Source organism: Miniopterus schreibersii (assembly GCF_964146895.1).
Source record: "Miniopterus schreibersii genome assembly, chromosome: 2".
NCBI classification, from domain to species: Eukaryota; Metazoa; Chordata; class Mammalia; order Chiroptera; family Miniopteridae; genus Miniopterus; species Miniopterus schreibersii.
In genome coordinates, this window is record NC_138102.1 from 75685261 (window position 1) to 75702972 (window position 17712).

General features: G+C 37.7%; 1 protein-coding gene across 4 annotated transcripts in view; it reads right to left on the minus strand.

Annotated features, from left to right (window-relative positions):
• The window catches only part of CAB39L (calcium binding protein 39 like), a 143756-nt gene that overhangs the window by 108695 nt on the left and 17349 nt on the right, over window positions 1-17712 (minus strand). The gene's annotated exons all lie outside the window — the stretch shown is intronic.

Sequence of the window (17712 nt, forward strand, 5' to 3'; positions counted from 1 at the left end):
CACCAACTTTCACCATACACAAAAATAAACTCAAAATGGATAAAAGACTTAAATGTAAGTCACAAAACCATAAAAATCCTGGAAGAAAACATAGGCAGTAAAGGCACAGACATCCCATGTACTGGAATTTTCACTGATACATCTCCTAGGGCAAGCGAAACAAAAGAAAAAATAAACACATGGGAATACATCAAACTAAAAAGCTTCTGCACAACAAAAGAAACCAGCCTCAAAATACAAAGGAAGCCCACGGCCTGGGAAAACATATTGGCCAAGGATGTATCTGATAAGGGGCTAATTTCCAAAGTGTACAAAGAACTCATACTACTCAGCAAGAGGAATACAAACAACCCGATTAAGAAATTGGCTAAGGACCTGAATAGATACTTCTCCAAAGAGAACATACAGATGGCCAAGAGACATGAGAAAATGCTCAGCGTTGCTAATCATCAGAGAGATGGAAATTAAAACCATAATGAAGTTATCACTTCACACCTGTAAGAATGGCTACCATCAACAAATCAACAAACAACTCCTGCTGGCAAGAATGTGGAGAAAGGGGAACCCTAGTACATTGCTGGTGGGAATGCAGACTGGGGCAACCACTATGGAAAACAGTATGGAGGTTCCTCAGAAAATTAGAAATGGAACTGCCTTTTGATCCAGTGATCCCACTTCTAGAAATATATCCTAAGAATCCTGAAACACTAATCAGAAAGAATATACATACCCCTATGTTCATAGCAGTGCAGTTTACAATAGCTAAGATCTGGAAATAGCCCAAGTGCCCATCAGTAGATGAGTGGATAAAAAGCTGTGGGACATATAAACCATGGAATACTACACAGCAGTAAAGAAGGATCTTGTACCCTTTGGGACAGTATGCATGGCTATGGAGAATATTATGCTAAGTGAAATAAGCCAGGCACAGAAAGACAAACATCACATGATCTCACTTATGTGTGGAATCTAAAGAACTTAATAAACTGATGAACAGAATAGATTCAATGACATGGAAGCATAGATCAGACTGATGAATGTCAGAGGGATGGAGGAGGGCGGGTGGTTGGAGGGGGAGAGAGTAACCAAAGAATTTATATGCATATATGCACAACCCAAGGACACTGACAATGGTGGGGAGAGGGACTGGGGAGCGGGATAGGACTGGGTGGATTGGGTCATTGGAGAGAAAAAGGGACATCTGTAATATTTAATTTTTTTTAAGTATATCTTTATTGATTTCAGAGAGAGGAGAGGAGAGGGAGAGAGAGAGATAGAAACATCAATGATGAGAGAGTCACTGATTGAGCCCACAACCTGGGCATATGCCCTGACCGGGAATCGAACCCTGATCGCCTGGATCCTAGGCCAACACTCAACCAACTGAGCCACGCCTGGCCAGGCCATTTGTAATATTTTAAACAAAAGTAATATAAAAATTTAAAAAACAGAATAAACAAGCAGAACAGAAACAGACTCATAGATATGGAGAACATTCTGACGTTTGCCAGATGGGAGGGGAATTGGGGGGATTCGTAAAAAAATAAGGGGATTAAGAAGTACATATTGGTAGGTACAGAATAGTCATGGGAATATAAAGTACAGCACAGGGAATATAGTCAATGATATTGTAATAACTATAGTGTCAGAATGGTTACTAGATTTACCAGGGCGATCACTTTATAAGTTATGTAAATGTCTAATCACTGAGTTGTATACCTGAAACTAATATAATACTGTACACATCAGCTGTAATTGAAAAATAAAAAAAATTATTTAAAAAAACCACAATGAGATATCACCTCACACATGTCACAATGACTATAATCAATAAATGAAAATAACAAGTGTTCGTGAGGATGTGGAGAAAAGGGAACCCTCGTGCACTGTTGGTGGGAATGCAGATTGGTGCAACCACTGTGGAAAGCAGTATGGAGTTACCTCCAACAATTAAAAATGGCCATGGCCAGGTAGGTCATTTGGTTAGAGCATCGTCTTGATATGCCAAGGTTGCAATCCCAGGGCAGAGTACATACAAGAAGCAACCAATGAATGCATAAATAAGTAGAACAACAAATTGATGTTTTTCTCTCTTTAAAATCAATAAATTTAAAAAATTAAACAAAAATTTTTAAAAGTGAACTTCCTTATCACCCAGCAACTCCATTTCTGAGAATTTACCCAAAGAAACCTGAAACGCTAATTTGAAAGAATATATGCACCCCTATGTTCATTGCAGCATTATTTACAATAGCCAAGATTTGGAAGCAGCCCAAGTGTCCATCAGTAGATGAGTGGATAAAAAAGCTGTGGTACATTTACACAATGGAATACTACTTGGCCATAAAAAAGGGAAATCTTAACCTTTGCAACAGCATGGATGAACCTGGAGAACATTATAAGTGAAATAAGCCAGTCAGAGAAAGACAAGTACCATATGATTTCACTATATGTGAGATCTAACAAATTAACAAGCAAAATAGAGACAGACTCATAGAGAGCAAGCTGACAGCTGTGTGTGGAGGGGGCCGGGGGGAGCGGAGAGTGGAAGGATTAAAAAAGAAAAGAAAAGAGAAAAAACTCATGGACACAGACAACAGTGTGGTGAGTGCAGGCAGGAGGTGGGGTGGGGTGGATGGAGGAGGGTATGGGGGGATAAATAGTGATGTACAGAGACTTGACTTGGGATGGTGAACACACAATACAGTGTACAGGTTATGTGTTGTAGAACTGTGTATCTAAAACCTGTATAGTTTTGCTAATCAGTGTCACCCCAAGAAAGTCAATAAAAAGGAAAAAAATAAAAAATAAAAATTGACCAAGTAGCATGTTCCATGTGGCTTACTTACTCTGGTATATCTAAGCCCTTCTGAACATCTAAACTTAGATGGAATTAGTCAAATGAAGGAACATCTAAGTTCTGCCTATTTCTAAGTAGTTTTCTTTAGGAACTGACAGTATGTTGTTGAAGTGGGGCATTGCAACCCTGTGGGGACTATGGACAGCCAGCAATATGTACTTAAAAGTTGAACTATTGCAAAATGGTGTATTACCTACCACAAGGGGTTTGCCACTAGGGGTGCTCCATTAAAAGACGAGACATGGTTTATGCAAGGTAGTTCTGTTTACTTGCAGCAAGTAAAAGAGATGAGATTCATATCCAAAGCTCTGCCTCCCAGAAGGGAGACTTAACCGTTGCTTATATACACTACTTGGTCAATTACATGCTGCACTTACAGGTTGGGTTCCTATCAAGCTTATCCTGTTCACAGTTGGTCTGCAAAATACCATGCTATATTTTAACATTTAGCAAGAATAGTATTTAGTAAGAATGGCTCAGGCCTTGAGACCCTTGTCCTATCTATCCAGGTATCATACAGTATTATTTTGTACCAGAAACATTTTCTTTTATTGTTACTTACTTTTTAAACTTTGTTTAGCCACTTAAAGAAAATCTTCTTATGGCACAACTTGCCTCAAATTCATTCCAAGTTGTATGTTTTTCAATAAAAAAATTTTACCCAATTTTACCCTCTCCCCCAACAAAGAATTTCTCCCCCAAAGCTCTAATGTGGTCTTTAATTGGTCCTACTGATAGAACAACAATTAAGACTTTCATGGAGAAATTCATTTCAAAATCATATTTTTAAAGGCCATATATTCATATAAAAATTAATGTTTAATAAAAAATCAAGTAATAGAATATATGTATTTTAAAAACACTTTAAAATTATAAATATATATACAATCATTTGTGTATGTGTGTGTACATATACATATAAATTATGTAGATAAAATTAGAAGAAAATGCAACAAAATTTTAACAATAATTTTCTTTAGGTGTTAGGGTTATGGATTATTTTTTCCCTTCTTTATTCTTTGTGTAATAATCAGAAGTGAGATGAAGAAGGGACATCATCATTTGCAATAAGACACAGACACTGTGCCATCGTTGTGGGCTCTAAGGCCTGCCACTTTCAGAAGTTGACCAGTGGCAAATGTAGCTACAAGAGAAAGTAGAACTGGAGTGCCAAGGTTAAAAATATAAAATACCACTTGGAGCAGTTGAATTAGGTACCTAAAAATTTATACCTCAGATTCAAGCATGGATTCCCCGAAGAGCAACACATAAACCCAAGAGGGCAGGTGTATTAGCACCCAGTTCATCTTAACAATTTTAACAATTAGTCGCTCAATAAATGTTCTCATTTAAAAAGAAAAAAAAACTAGCTTTCTACCATAGTATTTATAAGTGGGGGGAAAAGTTTTTGTATTTTTATTTTTTTTAAAAGCAACAGTTATGTTTCTCTATAAATAGGCATTTTTCAAAATGTAGGCCCTGATATATCTAACATACACACACTACACTATCGTATCATATGTATGTTGGGAAAGTCTACTGAGTTTCCATTATAATCCTATGTTGAGAAAGTTATGAGTGCAAAGGAAGAGGCTTGCTGTTGCCCTGGTATTTACTTCAGAGCTGACAACTTCATGACACTAGAATGTAAGCTTTTTTGAAAGCAGGGTTCCTGTGTGTTTTGTTCACTGCTTTATCTTCTACATACAGTAGGCACTCAACAAATATTCGTAAATAAATATCCAACCAATGTTTAAAAAATTATAAATCACTTTCCTGCCCTGCTACTATATTCTTTGTCTTGAATCAAAAGGAAAGATAGAGAGGAAATGCTGACTTTTAAGTGATGAGCGGGTGAACTCCTTAAAAACAAAGTTAGTTTTATTTTGTTCTTTTCCTGCCCCTACAGAGGGAATAATGATTTCTCTCTAGAAAAGATCATTTCAGCCTTACTCTAAGATGTTCTTTAATACTAGATTTCCTCATAGACAAACAACATTTAGGCTGAACCCTATCTTTGGGAAAGCCCTGCTTTCACTCCAGTTGTCTCACTGTTCATGGATGGGTAGGTGCATCTAACCTGGGCTTTAGTGAAGACTAAACATGCCACTCCCTGTACCTGGGTTCAGAACAATTAGAGACCAGTGACCTAAGATTCCAAGTGAGAAGAGTTGTGGACACACTTACAAGCCTTAACCATGACCAACAATAAAAAACATGCCTGAAAAGAAAACCCCAGTAACAAACTAACACATGCAATTAAAGTTTCACAAAACATTCTCTCTTATTACATGCAATGCACTCTAGCCAAAGGACTATGAAAGGGTAGCAAAACAGAAAACTTTTAGAGACCAGAACTCTGCTCTACTCCAGACAAACACCACAGAAAAAAGTGAGACCTCATCCCACACCCACCAGTGAAGACCAAGTAGAAAGTCCAGACTTCCATCCCTGCCTAGGTATAACGAGGTATCCCAACCTCTTCCCCTAAACCAGGAACAATACCCCCACACTGCCCCCCACCGATCTGTGCCAGTGGAGAACACTTGTGTCTGGACTTCCACTTCACTCATCCGTCAGGCACAAGATGGATGTTCCCCTCCTGGAGGGAACAGTACCAGAAGAGGAACTGCAGAGAGTCAGGACTTTACCACCGCTCAGCAGCACCACAGAAAGCCCCCCATATGTTGCCAGTGGAGGTCACATGGAAGCAGTAATGAAGCACCCCTCTACCTCCAGCCAGGGTGGAGGCCTAGCAGAGAGGCTGAACTCCCTCCACTGTAGCAGTAACAAGGAGACCCTCCCTCCCCCTAGGGTGCCAACAGAGGATAAGTGGAGAGCCTGGACTTCCAATCCCACCCGGTGGTAATGAGGCAGTACCCCTCTTCACTAATGAAGCAGTGCCTGAAGAGGCCTGCTAATACACAGATTTAAATAAGATTTAGACTGGAGTATTATAACATAATGCCCAAATTTCAGGAAAAATCACTCATTATATCAAGAGCCAATAAGATCTCAAACTGAATAAGTAAAGATAATCAACAGATGCCAACACCTAAATAAGCACAGATGTTTCAATTATCTGAATAGAAATTTAAAACAGCACTCATGAAACTGCTTCAGTGAGCAATTACAAATACACTTAAAACAAATGAAAAAATACAAAGTGTCAGCCAAGAAACACAAGCTATAAAAAAGAACCCAGTGGAAATTTTAAAACCAAAAAGTACCATAACCAACATAAAAATCCCAGTGGATCGGATAAATAGGAGAATGTAGAGGATGGAAGAAAGAAGCAGTGAACTTAAAGACAGAGTAATAGAGCCTGGCCAGGCGTGGCTCAGCGGTTGAGCATCGACCTAGGATCCAGGAGATCGAGGTTCGAGTCCCCGTCAGAGCACATGCCCAGGTTGCGGGCTCAACCCCCAGTCAGGGGCATGCAGGAGGCAGCTGATTAATGACTCTCTCATCATTTCCCTTTCCCTTTCTCTCTCTCAAATCAATAAAGATATATATATATATATATATTTTTAAAAGACAGAATAATAGAAATTGCCCAATTTGAACAGAGAGAAAATATGAATAGAGACTCAAGGACATGTGGGACTGTAACAAAAGATCGAACATTTGTGTAATAAGAGTTCCAGAAAGACGGGAGAAAGAGAATGCAGCTGAAAAAGCATCTCAAGAAATAATGGTTAAATATTTCCCAAATTTAACAGAAAACATAACCCCACACATTCATACAGCTAAACCAACCCCAAACAGCATAGACCCAAAGGAATCCTAAGATACATTATAGTCACATTTCTGAAAATTGAAGAAAAAATCTTGAAAGTAGCCAGAAAAAAATAACACAAACTACAGTCAAAAAAACAATTCAAATGACAGTAGATTTCTCCTCAGAAAATGTGGAGACCTGTAGGTACAATATCAATGAGGCCATACTAATATAAATGATTGAGTAACAAATAAGTGGGAGAGAACAGACAAATCTCTTGTGCAGAACAATTTCCAATAATTAGCAAGTGGAAAATAAGTCCCCACTCCTTAAGTGCGATTTGAACATAATGACTTCCTTCCAGAGAACAGCGTGAAAAGAGTGGTAACTTGACAGAGGAGAAACCTGAAAAATACTACCTCAACTAGGTGATCACAGTCAGCATCAACAGTGGTAAGTCACATGACAGCAAGTGATAAAAACAGATTTACCTCTGTGATAGTCCTCCTCAAAACCCATATCTACCCATAAGAAAAACATCAACCAAATCCAAACTTCTATAAAACACCTGCCCAATACTCCTCAAAACTGTCATTGTCATCAAAAACAAGGAAAGTCTGAGAAACTGTCACATGCAAGAAGAGCCTAAAGAAACATAAAGGCTAAATGTAATGTGGTATCCTGGAACAGAAAAAGCACTTTGGGTAAAAACCAAGAAAATCTGAATAAAGTATGGACTTTAGTTAATGATACAAATCAATATTGGTTTATTAACTACGATAGTTAAGAAACAGGTTGTAGGATATACGGAAACCCTATGTACTATCTTTGTAATTTTTCTGAAAATCTGCTTGATGAAAAAGGAAAATAACCTCATAAGGTGAGGTTATCATAAATTCCTAACTGAGGAGGTCACTGTGGGAACACCGCAGACATATAACTTCCTTAATAAAAGGTTTATCTTTGCCTTAAGCAAGCCCTGTCTACTGTTTCTGTGCATGTAGGTTAATACACCTTTGAAATGCCTCTTTTTCAACATAACCACCTTCAAAAGAGAACATAATTTTAATTATCCTGTAATCCAATCCCCCCTTGCTTTCTCACATCTTCATATAATCTTCCTTAAATTCCCTCCTTAATTCCAAATGCATAAAAGAAGCTGCAAACTGCCATTCTCTGAAGCATTTTTCTCAGTCTGTTGAGTTCTTGCTTCCAGGCAAATCCTGTTTGGCTCAAATAAGTTTTTATAAAAATTCTCTACAGGTTTGGATGTTCTTACATCAACAATCCCAAACTGTTTTTAAATATAAAGTTTATTTTTAAAAATTTAAAACACTGAATTTAAATATTGACATTCTTTAGAATTAGCACCACCATGTATAGCTAAAGAATAACATAGCTTATTAGCACCAGGAGAAATTCCTTCCTTCCTTCCTTCGATTCATGTAATTATTTCTCTTCCCTTTCTCATAAAAACCCCTTGCCTTCATCCCATAATTGGAACACTACAGTATTCAGTTTCTGCCTGAATCAGTGCTTCCCAGAACTACAATTCCCTTGTATCTCAAATAAATGCTTGTTGCCTCTCACTTTGGCTTTTTATTTTTAGGTTAACTACAAAGAGAAAACTATACGGCCATATTAGCAAAACTATTTGGCAAACTATGAAAAAAGAGGTACATTTACCATAGGTGATTCATAAGTGATAACCTAAGCTACAACTTTCTGAAGAGTAATCTGTTGATAATTATAATTATGAATGTACTCAATCCCCCTTTACCCAGTAAAAACAATTTAGGAAATATTATTACAGAAATAAACCAAGAGAGAAAAGGAAGTAATCTATACAAAATATTTTCAAAGCAATGCTTTTTATAATTAAGAAAAATTAGAGCCCTGGCTGGTGAGGCTCAGTTGGTTGGAGCGTCATGTCGTCCCATACACCAAAGGGTCATGGGTTCAATTCCTGGTCAGGGCACATACCCAGGTTGCCGGTTGGATCGCCGGTTGGGCCATGTGTGGGAGGCAACTGATTGATGTTTCACTCTCACATCAATATTTCTCTGTCTCTCTTTTCCTCTCCCATCCTCTGTCTCTGAAATCAATTTAAATTAAAAAAAATAAAATAAATTAAAAACAGCATGTCCTCAGGCGAGGCTTAAAAAAAAAAAGGAAAAATTAGAAACAATTCAAAAGCCCAAGAACAAGGAAAGAGTTAGATTATGAGGCAACAAATCAAATATGATATAACAATAAAAATCACATACACATGGATGACATCAATATATAGAAATATATTAAAAACATTCCTGTATCGCCCTGGCCAGTGTGCTCAGTTGGTTGGAGCGTTGTCCCATGCACCAAAAGGTCTCGGGTTCAATTTCCTGGTCAGGGCACATACCCAGGTTGTGGGTTTGATCCCAGTCAGGACGAGTGGCAACTGATGGATAGAGGCTTCACTCTCATATTGATGTCTCTCTCTCTCAAATCAATAAAAGCATGTCCTCGGGTGAGGATTACAATATATATATTCTTGTATCAGTTATGATATTTATCTTCAAGTAACAAAATACCCACCTAACAGTGATTTAAATAATAAAAACATTTGCCCAGCTGCTGTGACTCTGTGGTTGAGCATAGACCGTGATCCAGGAGATGACGGTTCAATTCCCAGTCAGGGCACATGCCTGGGTTTTGGGCTTGATCCCCAGTAGGGGGCATGCAGAAGGCAGCTGATCAATGACTCTCTCATCACTGATGTTTCTCTCTCTCTCCCTCTCCCTTCCTCTATCTGAAATAAATAAAAAACATTTAAATAACTCACTTAAGAATGGAAAGGCAGGCAGTTCCCAGGTTGTTTCAGCAGCTCAGTGAGTATCACTATGAGACCTTTACTTCCACCCTTTCCCCTAGCCATGCTCAGGTTTGTAGCCTCATAGTAGTCAGATGGTATATTAGTTCTTCATTTCTATATAACAAATTCCAAATTTAGTGTTTAAAACAACTAAAATATATTATAGCACAGTTTTTAAGGATCAGGAATTTGAGAGAGGCTTAGCTAGGTGGTTCTGACTCAAAGTCTCTTATGAGGCTGCAGTCAAGTTTCTGGCCAGAGCTGCAGTCATCTGGTGTTGAGACAGGCTAGTATGGCAGGACAAGTGGAATAGGGACACTGAGACAGATAGTTAAATGGCCAAGAAGTTTACAGCCATCTAGTAAATAGCAAAATCCTATCTTCTGAAACCAAGGACACTTAAGAGTAAATAGTTTACGTTTCCCCAAACAGAGGGTAAATAACTTAAATCACTCTACTCAAGGAGATAGCAGAAATTCAATTAGTGCTCTTTGCGAACCATGCTGAGGGACAGATGATGTTAAGGGAATAAATCTCATTTTGGCACATCAGCATAAAACTGATGAATATTCTATTGAGATTCTCCCCTACAACCTCCCCTAAACTCTCAGCCTTTAAAAACCCTCAAAAAACAAAGGTCCCAGTGTGTGTTCTTCCTCCCAGGAGCACACCAGTGCTTTTCTCTCCCTCTTCTTCCCCCACAGGTATGCATCTCCTAAATTCTAAGGGACCCCACAGGGTTTGCAACTAGGGGAGTAATGAGCATTGGCAGCTCATCTGGGGCTAAGCCCCCAAACCTGTCTCCAAGGCCCCCTTTCTTCTAACTTTCCAGTGAGCTAAAGTAGCCCAGCCTAGGCTCATTTCCCAGCCTAGGCTCTCCTGTTGCTTCTTCTATTCCAGGCCCTTCCTTGTTTCACTGTCCCCAGCTTTAATAAATGTCCTCTCAAAATTACCTGGACTCATATTGTGAAATTTTCCTGCAGAATGTCAAGAACCCACATATTACTGGCTGGCCCTAGGCAGGCCCACTCAGGGACAGGCCCCCTTTCCAGTAATATTTTTACTGGGACTGGAGATCGTCTTCTAAGAAGGCTCACTCAAATGTCTGCCGTCAAAAGACCTCAGTTTCACACCTCCCTTCATAGGGCTGCTTACAACATGGAACCTAACTTCCCCCAGAGCGAGTGATTGATGTAAGTTGCAATGTCACATGACATATCTCATAAATGATACAATATTTCATTGGTCACACAGACCAACTCACAATGTAGAAGGGGGCAACACAAGTAAAAGAATACCAACAGGTAAGGATCACTGGGGGCCCTCTTGATGGCTGGCTACTGCAGTTCACCCTCTGAATCTCAATGATTCATATCTCTCTCAAATGCAAAATATACTCACCCACTTCCAAGACCCCATGAGTCTCATTACATTACAGCATCAGCTCAAAGTCCAGTATTACATAATTTAAATCATACCTGTAGATGAGGCCCTTTGGGTTTAATTCCTTAAGTAATTCTCCTGGATATAGTTTCTCTTGTTCTATAGATCAATGAGCTAAAGCAGGAGTGGGCAAAATAAAAAATATGGACCAAATCTGGCCAAACCCATCATTTACATATTGTCCATAGCTGCTTTCATATAACAAAGGCAGAGTCTAGTACTTGTAACGGAAACCAAATGGCCTACAAAGCCAAAAATATTTACTATTTGGCTTTTTACAGAAAAGGTTTACTGATCCCAAGCTTAAAAAGACAAGTTATTTGACACCCAATTTTTGATTAAGTATATGTAACCATTTAGACAGTCCTGTTCAAAATGGGGAAAAAGGAGTACACAGGGGACACGGAAATTCCAGGCAGGCAAGTGGTAGAATGTTCTTGATTAAGGCTTAGTCCTATTTCCATCAGAAAACGACTTTCTATAGCTGTGGACTCTACTCTCTAGGTTCAGCACTTTGAGTCATACTTTCTTTTCCATGAAAGGCAGCACATGTTTTCAGCTGAGTAGTGTTTCCAGCCTTCTTCCTGCTAGAGAAGTTTGGGTTCCTAAGGCCTCTTTCATTTTGTAGTCAGTCTTCTTTAGTCAAAGGGGCACTAATCCTTAAAATATAATTCTCTTAAAGCTTTGTGAGTCTCCTGGGAATTGTGGACAAAAATAGGGGTACCATGGAAAGTAAATTCACAGGGTGATCTGATTGTGAATTCCTAACTGGGCAGGTAATGGTGGGTAGTCACACACCAAATATAACTTCTTAGTAAAAGGTTTATCTTTGCCTCAAGAAAGCCCTGTCCATTATTTTTGTGCATCTAGGTTAACACACCTTTGAAATAAGCTGTAACAACTCTAAAGAGAGCACATAATTTTGTTAACTATCGTATAATTCAGTCCCCACATTGCTTCCTCCCACCTCCATGTAATCTTCCTTAATTTCAAATACATAAAGAAGCTGCAAACCTTTTCCCCCAGAGCATTTGAGATCTTGCTCCCTGGCATATACAATTTGGCTCAGAAAGACTCTTATAAAAATTCTTTACAGGTTTCGACTTTCTTACGCGGGCACAATCTTACTGGGGGTTCTTTCCATAAAACATATGGACCAAATCTGGCCAAACCCATCATTTACATATTGTCTATAGCTGCTTTCATATAACAAAGGCAGAATCCAGTACTTGTAATGGAAACCAAATGGCCCACAAAGTCAAAAATATTTACTATTTGGCTTTTTAAACAAAAGCTACAGCACAAATCTCTTGCAGATCAAGTCCTCTACCTAGAGTTTCTGGTGAAATGGTCGAAGGACAAGGATCACATCCTTAAACTTCTTTAAGGATGTTCTACTGAATGGATCTGTCAGGCACAGCATTAAAGTCTTTAGAGGGCACTTTATCTGACTAAAATATTTAGATCTTTCTTAAATATTAACAAAAAAATTTCACAGCCACACCCTCAGCTTTAACCTTAGACTAAGTTTTCCTGACAATGCTTTGGTTTTGTTCTTTCTGGAGAAGAAACTATTTCTTATTTTAGCATCTCTGGCTGTCTGGAGAGGCTGACAATGATCAAAACCATCAAGTCCCAACTCCTTTTTATTCATCAGACCTGCTTTTAGCATACTTGCTCCTCTCACATTTTACTATAAGCAGCAAGAATAAACCAGGTGGCACCTTCAATACTCTAGTTTGAAATCTTCTTAGCTGGAGCATAAGTTCATTGTGTATTTTCTAGTTTCTACACTACATGTGACAGTATTGCTAAAATGGTTTGCTACTACATTAGAAGGGTCCCCTTTCTACAGTCTCCTAAAAGATTCTCCTCACTTTCCTTTAAGCTCTCACTAGCAACTTTTTCAAAGCTCATAATGAATCCACTTTTGGCTTTCACTAACACTATCTTCAAATTTCATCTACCTTTCACCCACTGACAAGTTCCAAAGTCACACCCACATTAAAATTTATTTATGACATCACATGACCTATGGTACTAATATCTGTATTAGTTACCTATTGCATAATAATTATCCAAAGCCTATAAGCTTAAAACAATCATTTATTATCTCATATAGTTTCTGAGTCAGAAATCCAGGAGTTAGGTAGGTGGTTCTGGTTCAGATGTCAGCTTTAGGCAGGGCTGCAGCCATGTGAAGGTTTGAACAGTACTAGAAGAACTGTTTCCAAGAAGTCACATAGCTACTGGTTAGAGCTTTCAGTTCCATGCTACATGGGTCACTCCACAGGGATGCTTGCAATATGGGTAACTTCCCTGAGATTAAGGGATCAGAAAGAGAGAATGTGATAAAAATAGAAACTGCAATGTCTTTTATAACCTAATCTAAAAACAATATCCTGCTGTTTTCTATTGGTCACACAGATGAATCCTGGTACAATGTAGGAGACAACAGGGGATGAATATCAGGACACAGTGAGGGATATCTCTCTCTCTTTCTCTCTCCCTCTCAGCAAAGTAGCATGAATTTCTTTCTCCTTCTACAATTTCACAGGGAGAAGATTCGTTCTTACCTTAAATCTTAGCAACCTCAGCAATAAGATTTTTTTCTTATTAAGTTGAGAACTTCTACATTTTCACTTAAAGGAAGTACTTTATGGCTTCTCTTTGGCATATTCGAATTGCCAACATCACTACTCTTGCACTTTGGGGACATTATTAAGCAAACTAAGGATTACTTGCATACAAGCACTAGAATACCAGGACAGTCCACCTGATAACCAAGACAGCTATGAAGTGACTAACAGGCAGGTAGCTTATACAACTTGGAGACAAAAGGATGATTCACATGCCAGGAGGGACTGAGTAGGGCAGTGAGAGATTTTATCATGCTACTCAGAATGGCATGCAATTTAAAACTGATGAGTTGCCTATTTCTGGAATTTTCCATTTAATATTTTCAGACCTTGGTTGACCTTGGGTGACTGAAATCTCAGGAAGTGAAACCTTGGAGAAGGGGGGACTACTGTACAATGTTACCTAAAAGAAACCAAATAGCTCCTAGGCCCATATAACTTGGCTATAATTGAAAGTGTTAACATATCCATTTTAAAAGAATAGGTCATTCAGAAGAGGCACTGGTCAGCTACGGAGCATATGGTGGAGTGAAAATGTTAAATTTAGCAAGGCCGGTTCAAGTATACTCTAGGAGTTGTCTGATCCCAGGATCTAGTATATTCCTGCTACAGAGAAAAGGCTAGTACAATCATGTGAACCACAATCATGTTTCAGTTGATGGACCACATATATGACCGTGGTCTTATGAGATTATAATGGAGCTGAAAAACTCCTATAACCTAGTGATGCCTTAGCCATCCCTAACATTGTAACACATGTTACCCATATAATTACCGTTGCATTACAAGTGCCTATAGCAGTGATTTTCAACCCATGTGCTATGGCACACTGGTATGCCAAGAGAATATTTAAAACATGCAATACCTGACTATTTAATTTAGGCAGGGCCACTGACTTATTTTCCCTTAGATTGTCAAATAAAAAAATGACAGCAGTCAACACAACAATAGCCATCCAGTGTGAATGAATCAAAATTAAGCCTTTTTTTTCAATCAGCAAAAAATATATTTTTTGGTGTGTCATAGAATTTTAGTGATTAGTTTATATGTGTCATGAGATGAAAAAGGTTGAAAATGGCTGGCCTACAGTAATCAGTACAGTAACATGCTTTATAGGTTTTGTAGTTTAAGAGGAGCTGCAGGCAAACAGCATTTGACACCCCAAAATATGTCTCTATGTCATAAGGATTATTTTAGGCTGGTTAATCTTAAGAAATAGCAGACATGGGAAGAGCTATGAAAACCAAACAGAAGTTACCCTTTGTAAAAGACATTTACATCTGTAAGGGAAATCTCATTTGTAAGGGTTTCTACCCTGCTGTATGTACCAGGAAGAGCAGGATGACCTTATCTCTAGAAATTCTTACCAATGCAGAAGACAATAATTTAAATCAGCATAACAACCTTACTTAACCTTGTTTATTGTGCTTTTCCTGGTAACCTCCTATAACTAACTACCTCCCTACTCCCAACATTTTCTTTTGCCTTCAGCTAAAGATGGTATTTAAGGTGGTGGATTCAGTCATTTTGGCCAGTGACTCAATTTCCTTGAGTCTCTCCCATGTGTACAGAAAGTATACATGACATTAAACTTCTGTTTTTCTCTTGTTAATCTTTCTTTTATTACAGGAATGTATCAGCCAAGAACCCAGAAGGGTAGAAGGAAAATCATTTTTCCTCCTTTATAGAACAATAGTCTATACCATATAGCCTAGGTATGGAGTAGGCTATATCATCTAGGTTTGTGTAAGTACAAGCATGATGTTTACACAACAAAATCGCTTAATGATGAGTTTCTCAGAACATATCTGAATAGTTAAGCTATGCATGACTGCATAGAGATGGCTGCCTAAAGCTATCTTTGCCTGATGTTATTAAATATTTGAATCTTAATAATTACTGTTTAATATTTAGAATGTCATATCTGTTTTTGTATGTTTTAGAAATCCTTGCTGCATCCACATTTGGTATGCATTCTATCACCATAAATTACATTTTTTAGAACGTTTAGTAAGTGGAATCAAATAGTATGTATTCTTTTTTAAAAAATATTTTTATTGATTTTTAGAGAGAGAGGAAAGGAGAGGGAGAGAGAAACATTGATGTGAGAGTGGAACATCAATCAGCTGCCTCCTGCGTGCCTCCTACCAGGGATCAAACCTGAAATCTGGATATGTGCCATGACTGGGAATCGAACAGGCAAATTTTCAGTGCACAGAATGATGCGCAACCAACTGAGTCACACCGGCCAAGGTTCAAATAGTATGAATTCTTTTTTGTCTGGCTTCACTTATGTAGCATAACTGTTCATCCACTTTGATGAATCCACTGAGATACATCCACTATAAGTACTATACTGCTGAGTAGTATTCTATTGTATAGATATAGCACAATCAGGTTATTTATTTTCTTGTTGATAACCATTTTGGAAAAGTCTGGCAGTTTCTTAAAAAGTCAAACATCCACGTACCATATGATGTAGCTATTCCACTCCTAGGTATTTATCCAAGAGAAAAGAAAGCATTAGGCTCACATATAAACTTGTACATGAATATTTATAGTATTTTTATCTGTATTAGCTAAAAACTGGAAACAACCTGTTTCCATCCATATATGAATGAATAAATGAATGTGGTATATCCATAAAATGATATATTACTCAGCAATAAAAAGGAATAAACTACTGATACACAACATGGATGAATCGTAAAGTAACTGAGTAGAAGACGACAAAAAACGAGTGCTTATGTTTTTCCTTTTGTTTCTTTCCCCCTCATTTCATTATTTTCCTTCTCTGGTCTAAGAAAACAAACAAAACCACTCTATTTGTCTTCTTTCAGTGGTTATATTTTAAATATGCCATTACCTTTAGTTCACATAGTACATGGACTTTAGAATAATGAAATTCCAATCAGCCCCTCCTAGCTTACAAACCATTACAGGCCAGTGCAGTATTGTAATTCTACCTTGTTTGTTGACCACAAATTAGGCACTATTATTATTATTACTGTTTCTTTCCACCAATGTTGACTTAGGTTTATTATTTATTCATTTTTTTTAACTCCTTATTTCTTCTTTAATTTGATACCTTCCTTTTAGTACCATTTTCCTTTTTGAAGTATACTATTTAGAATAGTTTTTTAAATGTGGGTTGTGACCTACTGGTCTGTCTACAGCTTGAAAACAGTAAGATTAGTATCTCTTGTTATTTACCCTGCTTAGTATGCATTGAGCTCCTAAAATCTGAGGATTTGTGTCTTTCATCAATTCTGGCAAATTTTTAATAGCAACTATGGCCTTCTATGTAGTTTCTTTCTCTTTTTAACTGTGCTTTACATGCTGGTTTAACATGCCATTTAATTTTTAAGTTCTATAATTATATTTTCATTTCTGATATTCTAATAGGTTCTTATTTGAATGTGCCTGGTCACATTTATGGTCTATTACTCTTTATTTATGTTTGAGAATCCCTCTATTAACTTATTAAACATATTACATGCTTATTTTATGTATTAGATCATTGTAACACCTGAAATCTCTGTAGATCTGTTTTAGTTGTTTGTGGTTTTTGCTGACTTGCTCATAGTGTTTTGATTCTTTTCTCTTATGTTTTGTGATTTTTTTATATGTGTATGAGCTTATTTGTTAGAATTTTAACTATGATTATTTGATAACGGGGCTGATAATTCCCTCCATGGATGATCTGTGATTGTTCCTGCCAGGTACCAAAGAGTATTAGAGACCCAAGTCCATTTTAAATTAAAACTCTCCACTTGTGGAGTTTCAGGGACTATAAAAATAGTGAACTGGTAACCAGGAATTATTACAGAGATTTTCACTCTATCTAGGGCTGTACACTTTACCAAAATGGTCTCTGATAAGGCCCCCTACACAATGCAGAATCCAAGGAATTTTCACCAGTCCCCATTCCTCTCCATGCACAAGTTTCTATGCCAACAGAAATCCATGGATGCTCCCAAAGTATTCAGTGACTTCAGCACTTGCTTATCTCACAGAATGTGTTTTGTTTCTAGCCGCAGAAAGTTTCCCCTATTTTCTTATAGGTTCATCCAATTATTGTAAAGGCTTTTTAAAATACTGAATCTAGTATTTTACATATTTGGTGGATCTGTAGCCTATCATATTGTCAGAAATAGAAGTCTATTTAATACTTCTGCAATTGCTTTGTAAAATT